Here is an 18,991-nt window from a genome sequence, read left to right as displayed (position 1 = left end):
ACGAGTAAATAGCTGATTTAAAATATAAATCATGTTACTGCACTTTATAAACATAAAAGGTTACTTGAGGAGTAAAGGAGGGAAAAAGAACCATTCATTTTTAAAAGGCTTTCATTTTTCTTTACTGTTCTACTATTTCCCCATGCTCATGAAAACTTTCTGAAGACAACAGAATGCAATTTGCAGAATGTACTCCTCCCCCATGTGTTTTTCTGTGTCCACAGCATCTTCATGCTACTTGGTTAGTTTTACAATTTTTTTTAACCTACAAGCTATTGAAAACGTGAAAATCTTCACAGCTATAGGCCATCCAAAAGGAGTCAGAGCAGTAAGATTTTATACTATTTCACCCTATTAGGCCAGGAATATACTTCAATCAAAATATGTATTAGCTAAGCACTCCATAGTCAGTTTACTGACACCTTGGATTTTATTCTAGAACTCCCCAAGACTGTTTGGCTCTCATTTTTTGACAGTTCCTTATCATCTTAGCCTCCTCCAGTCATGGCCAAACTATTAAACCCAATTCAAATAAGAGCAGCGCTCTAATTGCATCACATTAGCACAGCCATTTAAGATTTCCTCTATGGTATAAATAGGAGCACTACTTACAAAAGATTAGGGAACATTTCCAGAACATACTGCTTGATCTTTTCCAGTCTTAAATGTTACCTAAAAATCTCCTCACCCCACTAGAATAAGTAAGTAGAATCATTGCAGCCAGTTCACAAAACAAAATAAAAATAAGTATCTCAAGCTCCTTTTATTTTCCCATGTTTGGAGCACTACATACATGTGTTCCAAGAAGTGAAGCATGCTCAGAACACACGCTCAGAAAACTACTCCAAGTTACTATGAATTCCTTTTTACATCATCCATTTTTTCTCCAGATACAGAAAAGATTTAATTCCTCATTCATAGCTGCAAGATATACCAAGTATGTCTTAAATCTTAAAAATAAAGCTATTTGAGTTGTCACAACATGATCATGATCTTAAAAGTGTCTTAACTGTAAAACATTTTCCCTTCCTCCTTTATACATAGTGTTTGGATAACTCAAAAGACAGAATGTACATCCACAAAACTTTACAAAAACAAAAGCTAGAGCTCTAGCCTGTACAAAGAATAAGCAAAAATAATTCCTTTCTTACATTATAAGTAACAGTTATAAATGAAGTGATGGTGTATTGCAGTAAAGCTAGAGAAGACAGGTTCATTTGCTGTGGTAACATTTACAACAGAAACATTTCTATCTGTTATATAGCATCACCCTCTATTGCACAGGGAACTCTCTAGCAAGAAAGAACTACTTGCATTTCTCACCACTGTTATTTTATCTCATAGTTTTTCCAAAGATCTTTGTTCATAAAAATGTTTGTCAAATATGCATGCACACACAGCACCAGGCTAAGAGGAGATGAGAGGCAGATGCTTTTACGTGCCAGTGGGCGGGATGGAAAAGAAGCTGGGGAAGCAGCTTTTGCATCCAATCCATTATAGCCATTCTCCTTTTAACCATCTAACAGCAACTCATGGATTCACCAGAAACGCATTAAATCCTGTGAACTTATGAAATGATGCATTATTGAAGTCACAGCAGGGAAGCCAACTCGGTTTAGGGAACATAAAAGACTAGCTCTAGAACAATTTTTTTATTACAAGGTTATGGATAAAAAACAAAGGAGACATTTTAATACAGTGAGAAGATGCACGGTCACAGGAGAAGCAACTAAACACTCAGCACCAAAGAAAAACTCCTTTCAGATAGATTTCCCATCTCCAAAAAAGCAAAGCAGATCAGCAATGCCTTCATCTCTCAACCTTCTGACCCATGTGTCAGCTTTCTCGCACGCATGCTCTCTTAAGCTTCTCAAGTGCGTGCTCTTAGAATAAGCTACCTGTGTGAGACCTGAAACTTACTTCCAACCTCTATAGATCCTATCTCTGCAACATTTGCTACTGTAAAAAATGAGATTACAGTAAATTTAAAGGTTGAGGAAAAATTTCATTGCTCTGATTTGCTCCTCTTCAGATTGCTTATGTTAGTATCAGTCTTTAGTAGTTGTAGCCGCAAATTCTACCGACATGCATTCACGTATTCTAAGTAGACATGTATACAGGTCAGGCACAGTAAATGAATGTTTTATTTGTGTCCTAGTATAACAAAGCACCAAAAGGAAGAAGACACTTTGATGCAATATCTTAATGGGACAATATGAGCAGAAAGCCCTTATCTAGCTCCATCTAAGCTACTGAAGGTGAAATCAGAGGTAAAATGTATAGAGCAAGGATGACTAAATCTATAAATGGCCCCAAATTATTTGTTTTATTATAGAAATACAAGTAACTGCAATCATACTGAAAAGGCTATTATGAAATCTCTTCAATGATAAAGCTTTATGCTGAAGAGGACAAATAAAAACAAGTGCATAAATCTCAAGGATATGTGGCTTAGGGCCATTATCCCCGAGGATTACAGAATATTTTAGCATCCTACCTCTCTTTTTAGTACCTCTATCTTTGTTTTAATATCACAGTGATTACCACTACTGCTATCTGAAAACTAGAACCCCTGTAGTTCTGAATGGTAAATACAGAAACCCTTTCAGTTGTTGATACAAAGTCTAGGTATGCTTTAAGGGTGCATACAGTAACCTCAAGGTAAGGGTCAGGTTTTAATGAGTCCTGACAGTGTTGGTCGACTGCATAATGCTTTAATTATTGATCACTGTATTGCCAATTACAGACTGTGGTTGACAGGCACCATCAAGGACATGGTCTTGCCATGCTATACACGGTGCAAATACCATACCTGTTCTAAGGTATTTAGACAACCTAGAGGTAATATTGGGGCGTAGCAAGTGGCTAACACACAAAAATAAAGGTGAAGTATAGAGGAAACATGGCAGGTATAGCAAGGAGCAGCCACTGCACATTTGGAGAGGCAACAAGGGAGCAATCACTCTCACATAACGCACGGGTTTCAACAAGGACACTCATAGTGAAGTGTGCAACCATTCCACAGCCCATCTCAAAATTAAGACTAGATAGAGTTAAGGAGAACAACTCAAGTCACATGTAGTAAAATAAGGATTTTAACTTTAGACTCCAGATAAAATGAGAAATTTATGCTCCATACAGCCTTATAAAGCTAACAAAAAAGTTCCCCCAAATAACGCATAAATCTTATACAAGACATTTTGCCACCTCTCTGTTGAAATTAAATACATCATTACAGAAGCAAACAAACCTCTCAGTTTATAAGAACACTCTTCAGAATATGCTTTGATGCATAAATAATAAAAAATAGCTCGCTATCAAATTTTGGACTCAAAAGACTCTCTCATCCCCAGATACGCATACATATATGACACATTCCATCCAAAATGTGGACCAAAACTTGACTAATGCAAAAACATAGCTCCAGAGTGAATGGTGGGTCCCAAAGACTAGAAGCAACGAAAGAAAAGGTGGAGGCCAGAAAATACTGTTCTAATCTAAAAAGCATAATCCACTAACACAAAAACTTGAACACTAAATGAATTCTTTTGTGTTTATAAAACTAGAATGTTCTTCTTCCTGACTACTAAACCACTATCCCTTAATGATAGGGAAAAAAAAGAAATTGGTTTAAAATCTTCAGTGCTAAATTTCTGCTTCAAAATTGTGGTACTTTTCAGTAAGACAGTTGCTGACTCAAGTAAAAAGCTTAGCAAAGCTGGGTAGTAATTAAGAGATTTCATTTACAACACAATTTCCTATTTGTACAGGGGAAAAAGTGCTTCTTATGACATGAAATTTCCCATAATACTGCAAAGAAGCATTTAGATATAATACCATCTAAGTCTTTCCGTTGCACCCTGAAGCAAGCCATCCCCTCTTATGATTAGTGAACATGTGCTCAAATACATAAAGTTATCCAAGGCAAACGGTAAAAGCTAATGGAGCCACTGAATACAGTTCTTAGAATTTTTAGGATCACACATTCAAATCTTGTTGCAAAATTAATGTCTATGGGAATCATGACATGACATTCTAATATAGTTAGATCAGGCCTCCACTGCCTTGCAATATGCCTAACAAAATTTCCTAAATTGTATTTATAGGAAATTAAACCTCCATCAGTTACTACTTTTCTTCCACCCCCCCTCAAAAGAGAGGTTTCATTTTATCAGTCCCAGAAAGTTTAACAGATACACAAGAATAAACAAGAGGAAAATAACATGTATAAATCTGCATTCCTTAGTCAATCAAGAACAAAGAACCTTAGAAATAGCCTATCATTCTGAATAATTATAGAGAGGTTAATATTCTTTGAATAAAGATAAGAATTTTGACTGTGTTACATTCCATTCACCTCAAAGGTAGATTTTCCTAGTAGACTCCAAATATTCAAAGATTCTTGCTTTATTATACATAAGCATGGGACAGTTACACACACCAGTGTTTTAATCACAAAACTTATTCCTCATATTTGTAGTTTGAGGATGGCAGGCAATTCTGAATAAACTGTGCCAAGCTTGGATAGTGACTCTCTCATTTACTGAAATATTCAGGGTTTTTAAAGAAATAAACATGCCTAAGAATTCAAATTTCCTACCTGCTAGCTACAGACATATAGGGAGAGCAAAACTGAAACAAGACAAAAACCTCTGCAGGTATGGCAGCATATTGGACATTCAGTGTTGCTCAGAGGGATGTATTAAAGGCATGCACCACTCCCACTAAACATTCTGCATTCTAGACATAGCAAGTAATCTCTGATACACTTCTCTGATGGCCCTTGGTGAAGCAGCTTCCAGAATACAGATCCAGGTCTGCATCAGAAACCTGCTCCCGAGCCGCAGAAGTGCAGCAACACCTAACATCTCTGTGTCTGTGCTCTGCCAGGAAAACAAGCCCAAAATCCTTAAAAAATCCTCACTTTTCACACCAAGTATAAGCCATGACAAGAACATCTTGAATCAGAAGTAGTGCTATATGAAAGCAAAAATTATTTAGCAGCTTTCTGGTGCTTTTCCTCTTTCAAAATGCTGAAAATGGTAACTCGCCATAATCACTGTTTGGGGGAAAAGCAGCAAGAAGAGAAGATGCAGAACTTGGTAGCAAAATGGACTGATGGCTTTCACTTTCCTATGCTGCAGCTTCATTCTTATCTTAGTGATATATCAAAACAGATTCTGCTGTACTAGAACAGCAAAGAAATACTACATCATTTTATAGTGAGAGATACTAGTAGACATGGGTTGCTTTCAACTCTAACACTTTCTCAACTGAAAATCATGTTGTTTGCCTTAAATTAACATTCCACACTGCCACGTAGGAAAAGCTTTTATATCCTTATTGAGAATAAAGGGTTTTTTCACTTGCAATTTCCATTACAGCATTTCCAGAAGCACATATGCCTGGCAGAATCAAGATGCTAGATACAAAGCTGTAATTTGTGCAAGTCTGTCCATTACATGCCCTGCTGAATTCCATTTGCTTTGTTTAGGTTGCTTTGTGGCTCTTTAACCACAGCTAATGGGACAGCCTTATGCAAAAAGATTTATCCTGAAGCATTATCTGCTACACTCATGTTTCCTTGGGGTTTCTAATACTACTAATGTACCCCCATTGCTGGTGTTGCTACCGAGAACCCCCATATCATCCAGAAATATCACTGTATGCCTGCCAATATCCCACCACAGGCAACATTGTTAACTGATGGACAGAGTGGCAGTTTCAAAGAGCAGGATACCAACAGATTCTCATCTCTGTTAGCTAGCACCTCACTCCACTACAAGCAGCAATGATTTTAGTGCTCATAGGGGAGAAAAAAAAAAAAAGAAGTGAGAATGGCAAAGACTTTCACTATTTAAAATTCAGCTCAATTAAGGCACTAGCTTAAACTCCCGTGAACACATACTCATCTCCATTTTGACCAACCACTTTAAAAAAAGTACAGGCTTGAACAGAACGGATATAAGACATAGATTGACTAAGAGGAAGGAGCACTGGTCTCATGTTCTTCTATGTTCACCTTAGCTTAACAGGCTTGGTTATTAGAGGGAATTTACTTTGAGCTACCTCAGTAAACTCAGGTGGAGGTACAATAGCACTGAGCATGGTAGCCAGACCCACATTCAACAAGAAAAATCTAATGAAAACATTAAAGAGTATCATCTAAGAGAAGAGAGGATTCCAAAATGATTTTAAGATAACTTGAATAATTAGAGAATTATTTCTCATTAAAGTCAGTGCTTCCAACAGCTCCTGAAAATGTTTTTCAGTCTTCGTCACATTATCTCTGCCCTGCTAGAATATGACTATAAGCCACTAAAATTTAATCAGAAACTCCAGTTTTTTTCTGTTTAATCAAAGATACTAAGCCCTAAAACAACTGCTGTACCCTGACTCAAAACACATCAGGCAGAACCAGTTCTCAGTGATCAAAAATGTTACAGCACGAACGCAGAAAAGCATGGTGAATACAGGCAAAGAAAAAGACAGGAAAACGCAAGGGAACGTGGATTTCTTGCTATCTGCGATGAATGACTTGGTTCCTGCCATGTTAGATTCATTTCACTTTCATAAATTACCATCACATACCAAGGCAGGTGCAGTGGGATCTGTCTACATCCTGCAAAAGGTTTGTATTTGATTAGTCCAAAGAATTGGTTTTACAGACTATAGTAACATTTTATTTTTGAACTTTCAAGTGAAATACAAAAATGTATTTAAAATACCACACCAAATAAAAAAAAAATAGCTTGGCAGAGAAATACAGTTAAACACAGTCATGTCCCAGAACTACAGAGGATTATTTCAGAACTGATCCCTGATGTTGCTTCCAATAGATCACAATATGGGAACATAGCTTTTATCTTTCCACAGACATTTAAACAAATCCAGCAATAAATAAGTCAGTGATACGACAGATGTGACCATTTGAGAAAATATTTAAAATTATGGAGATTAAAATTCAAACAAAAAAAAAAGTATCAGTTTTCAAACATTTTGCCACGCTCTTACCTCCACATCATTTTGTAAGCTCTTTTGGGCACAAATAATTTCTCATTTGGGGAATTTCTGAAAGCCCAGCTATGCTGGCTGATCATGTGAAAAGTGACTGTTGATTGACATAACTTGGCTAGCAGAGGCTGCCACAGTAGTCGCAACTATACTGGCAAAAATGCCGCTTTTATTTGAATTGCTCGATCTTTGGTGGAAGTTTATTGGTATGAAAGTGCTGCTGTGTAGGAAGAGTTTCAGTCACACATCAGTGTTTATACCACTGCTTTATAAGAGCATTCATATTCCAATGAAGTACCCTTAAGGTACACAAACTCTGTATATTTGTGCTTCACCCAGCATGAAGGAAACCCTCTCTCAACTTGGGGCCCTAGGCATTTTAGAAACATGAATAAATAGCTGCTTTCTAGACTACATTTGCAATTGCACTATTCCAACCAGAAAAGCCAAGATGTTTTCCCAAATCACATTACCTTCATACATGGCAAATTATAATATGAAAGCCTAGAAGAAAAGAAAAGAAAAAAGAGAGAGAGAGAAAAAAAGCCAAGCTCAAGCCTTTCTCAATACAGCAAAGGCCAATACATGACAAACCAAAAATCGAAGGATGAAACCCAATCAGAAAATCAACTGTGCTGCAAAATTAGTTATTTCAGAGGATTCTCGATACTAACTGTAAATCCAGATATCTTTATTACTAATGTAAAACACATTCTGCTTAGGTCTGAGAGAGGAAAGGTAGAGAGCCTCACATATGGAAAACACAAAGAGATTTGGGACAGAAAGGAAGGACATTTAAAAACCTTGTTTTGTATAATACTACACTGGCTTCAGACACGTGCTGAATATGGATTTCCCAGAGATGCTTCTCTTCTCTCTTTCTCCCCACGCTACTCTTAACACTTCTGCCCAGCGGCATTGCAGGATGCAAACCACACAACACACTGAAGCCTCCTAGTCAGACAGATGCTATGCCTGACCCTGTCTATCACTGGTCAGAAATGATATAGAATACCATCAATAAAAGTGCAGCGTTCTTCAGTTAGGATATGTCTATGATTCAGCATAGGCTTTGGTCTTCTTAAAGCCCACTTACGGTGACTTCTGCTACATTTGCAGAGTAAATGCTAGTTGCCTGTGCCAGTTTCACACTCCACATTCTTAACACCACCTGACTATAGATAAACAGCATATATTCAACAACAACAACAGAAAGCCTACAGCCATTAATGACAAAGAAATGTATGTTTTCTCCTTAAAGTGTTCTCCTTTTCGTTCTCATTTAATAGTTGTATCTGTTTCTTGCCCTTTATAAGTAAAACTCTCATTTCTCCCTTTGGTCATTGAACAGCCTCTAAATCAAAGAACATCAGTTAACTCTGCTCTGATGGGTTTATTTTTTCAGTTATCTATTTACTGCTTAGCTTGTTAATATTCACAGTTGTTAGATTTAATATGAATATATGTTTTGTACACTAACATATAAATACTGTTATGCACTGAGTACGCGAGTATGACCAAACTGCATCATTTAAGGCACTAGTATTTTAAGCAACAACTCTTGCTAAAGACTTCAGTGTTTTCACATGCCTAAAGCACAGGACAGTCATACAACGCAATCTGATACACTTTGGGTGCCAAGTGCGAACACTGATACGAGAGCAGGGGACACTGGCAATCTCAGGTTCCTTATCCAACTGCCCTAGCAGTGCCTGCAAAAGCAGGGGGTAAAACCCTCAGTACAAGCAGTAGACATAAAAGTCTAAAGTGGATGAGCACATCCACTAAAGTAGATGTGCCCTCGTGGCCAAGAAGGCCAATGGGATCCTGGGGTGCATTAAGAAGAGCGTCTCCAGCAGGTCGAGGGAGGTGATCCTGCCCCTCTACTCAGCCCTGGTGAGGCCACATCTGGAGTATTGTGTCCAGTTCTGGGCCCCACAGTACAAGAGGGATGTGGAGCTTCTGGAGAGAGTCCAGCGCAGGGCCACAAGGATGATCAGGGGCCTGGAACATGTGCCCTATGAGGAGAGGCTGAGGGAGCTGGGCCTGTTCAGCCTGGAGAAGAGAAGGCTGAGAGGGGATCTAATCAGTGTCTATAAATACCTCAAGGGAGGAAGTGCAGAGGACGGTGATGGTCTCTTTTCAGTGGTGGCCACTGATAGGACTAGAGGAAATGGCCGGAAACTGAATCATCAAAAATTCCGTAGGAACTTAAGGAAAAATTTCTTAACAGTGAGGGTGACAGAGCACTGGAACAGGCTGCCCAGAGAGGTTGTGGAGTCTTCTTCTCTGGAGATCTTCAAAACCCGCTTGGACGCAGTCCTGTGCCACGTGCTCTAGATGTCCTCGCGTACGCAGGGGGGTTGGACTAGATGATCTCTAGAGGTCCCTTCCAACCCTAAGCATTCTATGATTCTATGATTCCGGTAGAGAACTGTGCCTCGTCTTCTGCTATCCAAACCAACTGGGAAATGAGCTGAATAGATAGCTCTAAGATATTTTCAGCTTGTACTTATTTATTTTTGCATTCTGAGCTAGTGGTATGGACCAAATTATTTTATCTTTTCCTCTACATTCTGCCTGGTAGTCTCAGCAATCTGGTAGAAAATCAACAACCAAATACAAACCCCTCACCTTCCTTCTGTAGTCACTATCAGGTCCCATTTTGTGGGACCTCAACATCAGTATTGATTTTTTCCCCTCTTTCTTCAACCACAGCATCCCCTACTTTGTCAATGTCTCACTGAAAAACATCCAAGGCTAAAAGCTTCCACTGTTCATTTTTTGCTTTGTGCAAGTCCAAGTCAACATGGGAAATGGTTGCAAATTTCTCAGTTTTTAACCATTTATAGTATCATCACCTCCTGACTTCTGCTGCTTGGAAGAGCCACTGAAGATTAACTGACTTTTCATAAAAATGGGTGACATTAAAAAGCTCCAGAAGACCAAAATCAATGACATACGTTATAAAATATTCCAATTATAAGAGCAGCAAGACTACACCTTACAGGGACCTTGTGCTTTAATGTTCCATTTGTCAGCCAATTGTCAGCCTTGTAAAAACAACTTCTTGCTGTATGGCGTATCCACCACTGATGAATCCAAATGCTCAATTGTACACTTTTAAAGGGGCAAGAATCATCCCTATCCTGTTTAAGAATTACTATTAGAATTACTAAGTATGCCAATACTTTATCGTAGAAGAGGCATCTTACTCTAGAAACAGGAGGACTGGAAAAAAAATACAAGACCATGGGTTTAAGTTCAGCTTGCCGAGCCTCACAGTTAATATCAGTTCATTTCTTATAGGATCTTGGAATGTTACAACTCCCTTCTGATTTAAAAGAGAAGATATCTAAGATCTGTAGGAATAACACAACTTAAAAAGCATATCTTTGAGGATTTGGTAATACTATAATGATTGATTTTCCTTTCCTTTCCTATTTCCAACCAGTGGCATACTTTAGTAGCTTCAGCCTGAAAAACACTGAATTAAGCAAATTCATACATTCATGTCTGGTAATTTCTGAACATAAGTATCCATCTGCAGTATTAATTAGCTGTAGCATTAACTGAAGGCAGAAGGGGAAAAAAATCACCAAGGAATTTAATGCTAAGGCAACTGAGATGTAGGGCCCAGCAAAAAGTCAGGGAAAAAAAGTCAGTAAAACCAGGTCAGTATTCTGGAGAACCATGTTCCCAAGAGCTTTGAAGACCATTTAAAAACTTCATCTCATCTGAACAGTTCACTTTCATTCTACCATTCAGTGACACTATTTCTCTTCCCCCACCTCCCACCCCCAAGGTGAGATGCATTATTTTCTTCAAACAGACACAGTCATTCTCTAATCACTGAACAAGTCCATACATCTTTCTGGAAATTGTAAAAAACATGAAGAGGCTTTTTCTTTTTTAATAGAAGTTTCATTCCAATATAAATTACAGAGCACTACTTTCAATATTGAAAAACAAGCAAGAAAATTCAGCCCTTGAAAATCTCATTTTTAAATATGTGGATCATTTTTCAGCTAAATGTAACTGAATCAAAAATACAGCAACCATATTTAGAGAGAACATGACTCTAAAATTTCACAACTCCTTTCCTTCTTTACTTCCCTGCCCCTCTCTCCACTCCCAATTCCTTAATTTTTCTCATTTGTATTTAAATAAAGGTTCAATATCTTTTCGTTCTCTCCTACTCGTAAGTCTTAGTTGTCAAACATCCTCTGGGAAAAAAAATCCTAAACTAATGATACAATCAAAATGATGGTATTCTGCATGCAAATATCATCACACTCTCAGATTAAACTTTAGAGGGACTACTGAAAGCTGCAACTTAACGTGACAACTCAAACTTCACTGGTAATAAATTCTGGTTTTAAGCTAGAAAAAAGACCTGGTGAAAGAAAGTGGGATTGCTTAAAAGTGTTTTTGCAAGACGTAAGTTTTAATTTTGAAGTGTATTAGCTCCAGGATGTGATTGTATGTGTAAACTGATACTGGTATTGTCTTTCTGAAATCTCCAGTTCTGGTGTCAGCACTGCTACTTACAGCTCTCCCAACAGATAATAAACAAAGTTTTTGCCATTTTCACAGATAACTGGCAAAATAATAAAACTAGTCACTGTTAATTGATGAGGTTCTTGAACAGCTGTACCTCAGGAAAACTGTGCACAGCCTACACAGGGTCTGCATTAATCTGTGCAATCTATACCCAGTGACATTAAATTAGTATAGAAATGAAGCCATACGGAGTAATAGAAATCACGTGTCAATACCCAAAAATGCTTTGGAGAAATGTAGAGTGGAACTTATCTCATCCCGAGTCAAGAAACAGGCAGTTGCCAGCTCTGGTTTTAACAAACCACTTCATTTCACCCAGTGCTTTTCTCTCTCTTTCATCACCTGCATTGCATAAGAAAAGGTAACTGTTTTTTTGAAGACGATTGATTTATTGGTGTTTCTATCCTGGCATTAGGCCTTCCAGAATACAGAAGGGATAATCAGTGCTGTGAAAAAAATCTTTCCTTTAAGAGTTATCTACTCCCTTTTATTATTTTCAAGTATACCAATATCTATGTAGAGGTTGATGAAGAACAACGGATACATCCCAGAAAGAACAGTGATTCGGGTACTACTGCTGGTGGTATTAGATCAGCACTGGTTTGAACTGAAAAATTGAAGTATGAAACTGTTTTACACAGTTTCCTACCAATTCTGACATACATGACACTTATGCAAGGATTCCAGCTTTGGCAATTTTGCTTCAAAGTCAATGCCAAGGATAATCCTTTCTGGCAATATTCTCCTTGATTTTTGAGCCACACAGTTCCCTATAAAACAGAATTTGTTACTCTCCTTTCACAACGATGCATTAAGCCAGTTTTGTAATGGGTTGGGGATAGACATCCAAAGGCTGAACCAAGTGACACCAAAAGGAATTAAAAAACCCTACAAGGTACAAAACAAACCCATATCTTCGGAGACGGGTGCCACCAGGAAGAGGAAAATAGTGATCCAATGCAAAAAGAGCAAAAGTGGAAAAACAGAATTACTCTCCCGGATGTTAAATCTGACTCTGCAACACTCCCATTATGCACAATATAGAATAATGGACAGTGACCATATATTAAAGCTAGCATTCACTGCAAAAAGAAAGAAGGCCAAACAGTGCAAAAATAGCGCACGAGCTTGAGTACATGCTTCCTTATATAAAACTACTACTCAGTAAGCTCGCTACCCACAGAATTAGGCACATAACCACTTTGGCACAACTTCATGCAGACAAACCCATGAAAAATGACCATCTGTAACTAGGTGTCGCATGTGCTCATCTCAAGTAACCCCATCATAATGTTATCAGCGCACATATGTTGGAAGAAAAATGGGCATATCAGAAAATAAATGCTCCTAAAATTGATTTTCTTATTAGTTCTAATGCAGATGAAAAAAGGATGTTTCATTATAGCTGGGCTGTCAAGGGCTCATTAACACAGGCTTTCATACAGGTCTAGGTGATAGGTAGGTATTCAAAAAAAAAAAAAAAAAAAGGCAACTCAATAGGAGTTTTGCACATGTGTAAATGGACAAGTTCAGCATTTATTGCAAAGAATTTCTAGTATATCTAGTGAGATTATGAATTTTTATCCCTTATTAGCCCTCAGTTTACAAGCATCAGGCAAAAAAAGCTTTTTTTGATGTTTATCTGTGGTTTTTTTTTTTTGATAGTTCTTACAAAGACACACAACAAAATGGCAAGAAAATAAGCAAGGGGACTATTCCAGCAAGGATCTATCAACTACTATTTATTTATCCCAAGTAATCACAAAAATAACTAACTAAACAAATCCACATCTGAACAGGAAATAGTCGCACGAGTTATAGTCTGGATGGAGGACTGTTCTTTAAAGCCAAAACACTTGAGAACACTTCAGTTGAACAAACTAAGTGTACATGTGCTTTAACAAGTTCCTGAAATATTTAATTCAGCAGGAATACTACACTGGCTAATATATACTCCTACTCACCGAAATTTCTGTAGATCGGGCCTTTGACAGATCTTAGTGTTGCCAAAAGAGACATATCTATTAACCAGCTCTGTACTTTGTCTACCTGAGGTCCACACTTGCGAATTCCTATAGATTCAACAGTTGGTACCAGTGATCTAACATATTAGTATGAAATATTACTTTTAGTGAAAGTTCAAGTAAATCCAGTGCAAACTTCTCCAGATCTGATGACTTATATTATTTCATCTGAACAAGGGGGGCAGGGTAGGGGGGGGAGTTGCCATGCACATTTCAGCTTAAAAAAAAGTCGTGCAGATATTTTGATGCCAATATTTTCTGAGTGATTCTTCTTTCAGCAGCTATTGAGAAGAAGGTATGGACTTTGAGAAGAAAAGATGCAACGCAAAACACATCAAAAATTGTGAGAATTAAGTGTCAAGAGGATGGAGAAAAAGAACCTGCTGCCAGAGCGGATAATTAAAAACAAAAAAAAAAGAACCTACCAATCCAATTATCCATCAGAGGCTGTGCAGCTACTGTGGCTTCTACATGATTTGCAGCCTTGCTGATCAAGGGCCGTCACAGGACACCTAAGCAATAAGAACGTCACATTTCAAACTTGCAATACTTATCAGTGATTCGCAGTTTTCAAGAAGCCTAGGGAGACCTTTTCCACCTTAGTCATTTGTCCACTTTGAGAAAACAACAGTGAGATTATTGTTTGCTTGTTCTTGTAAGTAAAGTACTTACTAAACTGCCCTGTTAACCTATTTCCATCTGCAGCAAGGAAAAAACTTGGTTAAAATATTCACCCTGCCCCTTAAACATGCAATGTAATGATGGAGCATTATATGATGAGCAAGGAAGCCCACATTTTCACATATTACAGTAGTCTGCATATTTTCACCCCTGGGTGGGGAAAAAAAAAAAAAAAGAGTAGCCCTCTAGTCTACCTTTCCAGTAGAAAGCTAAAGAACATGTAGCAATTCACTAAGCTGTCTTTTTGTGTGAAGTAACAAGCTGTCTTTTTTTTTTCCTCTCTCTCTCTTCTTTCTTCCTTTAAGTAGAAGATGCAGCTACTTACAGAAACTGCAGGGAAACTAGGCAGTCTTTCAATTCATTTATCTAATTTCCTGCTGTTCCTATTCCTGAGCAAGTAAAATAATAAATGTTGTACAGAGAAAATTAATCTGCATTCAGAAGATTTCATTAAATAAGAAGTGCCAACCTGTTGGCAACTGCCAACTCTGGTTTTAACATAGCACTTTGTTTAGCCCTGCGCTTGCTCTCCCTTCTATCACCGAAATGGCATAAGGAAAGCGAACTGCTTTAGAAGATGATTTATTGGCATTTCCATCCCAGCGTCTATACCGTCCAGAATACAGGAGGGAAAGTCAGCACTGGGGAAACGTTTCATGTGGTAATTTTAAAAGTGCTATAAAAATAATAAAAGAAAGAAACAGAAGCGAAAGTAAGCAGTAGCAATCCCCTTCTTCCAAGAAGAAGGAAGAAGCTACGGTGCCGAGGTGAAAACACAAGTAAAGAGCGCTTGTCCGAGGCTCTGCAAAGAGAGGGAACCACTTGCTTTCCTCGGACAAAACCGGGCGCAGAGCAGGCGCTGGGCGCCCCTCCGGAAGGCAGTTACATAAGGCGCTGCCAAACTTCGTGCCACCGCCGCGGAGGCAGCAAGTTGCTCTCGCCCCCAGGCACGCGCTGAGCTCGCGTTAACGATCTAAACGGCACAGGGATAGAGCAGCCCGGCTGTGCCCAGCAGAGCGGCCCGGGAAGGGGAGCCAGGGGCACCGCAGCGCCCCTGTTAAGCGGCAGCTTCGCCCTGAACGGGCGCACCTGCCCCCTCGCAGGGAGCGACCGTTAGGAGTGACCGTTAGGCGCGCCCCGAGGCTGGGGGTTCCCGCCGTGCGGGCGGCTGCGGTCCCCTCGCACCAGCCGGGCGCAAGGAAAAAGCCTCTTTGTGCCGGCGGCGCGACACCCGCGCCCGAGCATCCGCTCCGCATCCCGCGGGGGACAAAAACGCGAGGGGCGAAGCAGCAACCCCGACCCCAGCGCACGCGACGCCCCCGCCCGCCCCGCTCGCAGCGAGACACTCGCCGCTTGTCCCTCGCGCCCCGCCGCGCTCCTTCCGAGCCGCCTGGCACCTTACCTTGCCGGCGCGGCGGCGGGCCGCCGGGGCGAGCGTGCGGGCAGCGGCGGGGCGCCCCGCTCCGCCTCGGTCCCTCCCGCTGCTCGGATCCCGGCGGGCGGCTCCAGCTCCGTGCCCGCGGCTCCACTCTCCGCGGGATGAGCGGCTGCCCGCGGTGGGAGGAGGGGGAGGAGGAGAAGGGAGAGCGGCGCGGAGGTCCCCGCTCTCCCGGGGATGCGCTGCCGAGGTGGCTCCGAGTCGCGGGCTGCCGCCGCCGCCTCTTCCCGCCCGCTCGGCTCGCTCCTCAGGGCCTGCCCGCTCCGCGCTCTGCCGGGGGGCAGCCCGGTGGTCCCGCCGCTCCGTCCCGGTGCTGCTCGTCTCCCCGCCCCTCTCCGCCGCGCCGCGCACAGGCCCCGCCGGCGGCCGGGAGGAACCGGGGGCGAGGCGGGGGTTCCGGCCCGGCCTCCTGCCCCCTCCGCGGGGCCTGGTACACGCGCTCCGCGGGGAGAGGAGGCCCTGCCCCGGCCTGGCAGGCGGCGAGCAGAGCCGCGAAGGTCACCGGCACCGCGGAGCCGGGCACGGCGAGGCTCCCCCCGGCACCGCCGTTACTGCCGCCGGCCCAGCCTCAGCGGCCGCTGGGTGCCGCGCTCCGCGCGGCTCGCTCCGTGCCGGCGGCCGCCTCCGGCTCCCAGTGCCAGGCTGCCCCCTTCCCCCCCCCGCGCCGCCCGCCCCTTCCCCCGCCGGCTCCCGGTGCCAGGCTGCCCCCTGCGGGTCTGGGAGCCGAGGAGGAGGCGGCCACGAGGGGCGAGCGCGGCTGCCGCTGCCCGGGCGCCGCCGCTCTGCCCCGCGCTCAGCGGCAGCTGCAGCGCCTCTGAGCCGCTGTCATGTCCGTGCACGGGCGGGCGGCGAGGCGGGGCCAGCCCGCAGACACGCCGCCCAGCGACAGGCGCCGCGCGCCCAACCAGCGGCGGCCGCGGCCCGCTCGCCCGCCCGAAACACCTGCGCCCGGCCCGGGGGAGGGCGCCCCGCGCCCCGCCGCGGCTGTGGCTCCCCCGCGCGACCCCCTCGTGGGGAAGGCGGCGGGGAGGCCGGCGCGGGGCGGGGCCGCGAGCCCGCCGCCGCTTAACGGTCGTCCCAACGGCCGCCGCCTAACGGTCATCCCAGTGGTCATCCCAACGGCCGCCCGAGCGCGCTGCGGTAAGTGAGGGGAGCGAGGCGAGGGGCTTCGTTCCTCCAGTATCCCCCTTGTCGTCCGGCAGAGCGAGCAGCCTCGTCGCGCTGAAGCGCCTGGCGCCACCGCTTCGGAGCACGCCGAGGTCTAGGACCAACTCGCTCTGCTTAAGCACGGCCCAGTGCCGCTCGCTGGCTTCGCAGTGCCGCTTCCTCCTCCTCCCCACCGGGGACATAGAGCCCCCATCTCCGCATTTCTTTATCAGTTTTATTTCACTTCATTAGTGGTGTAAAATGGATTATGGCAATGCATTAGCATGCTGAAGTGGCTGTATGATAAACTGTGTATGCAAGCGGAGAGGGTGCCAGAGATTTCAAGGGAGAAGTACAAGCAGAGCAAACTGCAGGAGGTGAGGAAACGGGAATGCAATGCAATTTAAAAAGAAAGATCTTAGAAGGAAAGAGGAAGGAAAGTAACATGCTTTGAGTAGTAAATAATCAGAAGTAGAAATAATACAGATAATATTTAGTACTTACTGCTTTCTCTTTTACAGGACTATAAAGGAGTATTTTAGAGCAAAGTGACATCTCAGAATATATTGTTCTACAAAAGATGCTGCAGATGCTAATTTATTCTGTTCCCTCTACTACTTGAATGCTATGACCTATTCAGAAGTTGTTTTAGCGTGGGCTGAAATTATGTTTGGCAGTGTGCTCTACCAAAATATTCTACACTCTGGTACAGATTATTTGTGTGAAGTTATTAAGGCACTGGCCCATCAGGCCTGGTATTCTGCTGCCAGCAGCACCCACTGACCCTTTAGAGACAGGTGTGATAACAAATAAACTTAAGTAAATCATGAAGTGCCAGTGATATCCTGCAAGTGTTGCTGGCTGCAAATTTTGATATATAATGACAACTAGAAAATCTTTTTGAGTAAGCCTCTACATAACCATAGAAAAGAAACACCAAATTATGACCTGAATGATTCTGAGAACCTACAGTAACCGACTGATCTCTGTTGTAGTTATCTTCATGAGCAAATCAAAGTCAGAAATGAGGTATTTTTTAAGTGAGTTATTCTGTCCATTGAGTGAAGCTGAAGGATCAGCCATCATGTAATAACATGTCTTTATCTTTTCTTGCACTGGTGAAGGTTTGTAACTGCTTTGGTGACAGTCATGATGAAAGAATTGCTGGGGATGTATGGAGGAGGAGGAAACGGGATTGTGTATACTGCTTCATTATTAATAAAACCAGGTTGTCTGCTGTCTATCACTGGAATTCACAGCAGATTCAGTTTTTACTCATGTTATTCATGAAGTGTAGCAAAGAGTTTTATTCTGCAAGGTTCTGAACAATTTCTGCAGAATCCTTATATTCTTCTCTCACAAAGATTTTTAGATCTTAAGGCATTAGGCTCCTCTTCTGTACCACCATATATGAGAAATGACAGAACTTTGTACTACAGAGCTTCTTTCTTCCAATGCTCTGTGTCCTGCAGCCTAGTGTCCTGCACATGCGGCAGAGAGCAGTTGTTCAAGCCCAGAGCAGCACTAATCGTGTGTTCCATGTGAGAATAACCACACGGCTACAAAATCCAAGAGGGATGGAAGGAATGACCATCTGTGGAGTTGGTGTTTTTCCAAATATTATGCTTAAGTGAGTAATCTTGTCATACCCATCATCGAATTGCTTCACCAGTCGCTGTCCTTGAAGACGCTCAAGTGGCAGTTGCTATGGACATGGAATAAACAAGCAATGAAGGAGGATACTGGTGCCAAGTATTGGTAAAAAATTAGCTGCAAATATTTGCACTTCAAATCTCATTCAGCCAGAAGGAAGCTTTGTGCAGAAGCTGCACAGGTTCTGGAGCAAGCCACCTGTTTACATTTAAAAAGCAAAAAAGCAAACAATAATTCCAAGTGCGCAGCTTAAAATCAACAATTTGCATAAGATTATTTCAATCTCTTAACAGCCTTTGTAAAGAATTATGCAAACCAGACCTTTGTTTTTGAATAGGAAGGTGTTCATTTTGAGTTACTGTTACATAATAGATTTTAAAAAGCTATTTTAAGCATTACCTTTAATATGTATTATATTAAAATTATATTGTTATAAAATTATCACACAAGTGTTTAGCCTCTTTCCTATTGG

At 42.0% G+C, this 18,991-nt stretch overlaps 1 protein-coding gene and 1 long non-coding RNA gene across 3 annotated transcripts in view; one reads left to right on the top strand and one right to left on the bottom strand.

The window, feature by feature from the left end:
• Positions 1 to 15,715, bottom strand: part of LARGE1 (LARGE xylosyl- and glucuronyltransferase 1) — a 259,553-nt gene extending 243,838 nt beyond the window's left edge. Inside the window, exons 1-2 of one of the 2 annotated variants that reach the window (XM_088535285.1) lie at positions 15,685 to 15,715; positions 14,027 to 14,113 (exon numbers count right to left, since the gene is read on the bottom strand). The gene's annotated coding sequence lies outside the window, so the exon portion shown is untranslated. The remainder of the gene's footprint in view (positions 1 to 14,026; positions 14,114 to 15,684) is intronic. The other variant, XM_088535296.1, reaches the window with a different exon arrangement.
• A 1,113-nt stretch (positions 15,716 to 16,828) lies between these two features.
• On the top strand, positions 16,829 to 18,200 carry LOC148595977 (uncharacterized). Its single transcript, XR_015913949.1, has 2 exons — positions 16,829 to 16,860; positions 17,388 to 18,200. It is a non-coding gene; the product is annotated as an uncharacterized LOC148595977 (long non-coding RNA).
• Positions 18,201 to 18,991: the final 791 nt, after the last annotated feature.

The sequence above is a fragment of the Tinamus guttatus genome, unplaced genomic scaffold (assembly GCF_059628265.1).
Source record: "Tinamus guttatus ecotype Peru unplaced genomic scaffold, ASM5962826v1 Tinamus_guttatus_pri_ptg000039l, whole genome shotgun sequence".
NCBI classification, from domain to species: Eukaryota; Metazoa; Chordata; class Aves; order Tinamiformes; family Tinamidae; genus Tinamus; species Tinamus guttatus.
Note: the sequence above shows the minus strand (reverse complement) of the source record. Positions and strands in the feature narration are given on the sequence as shown.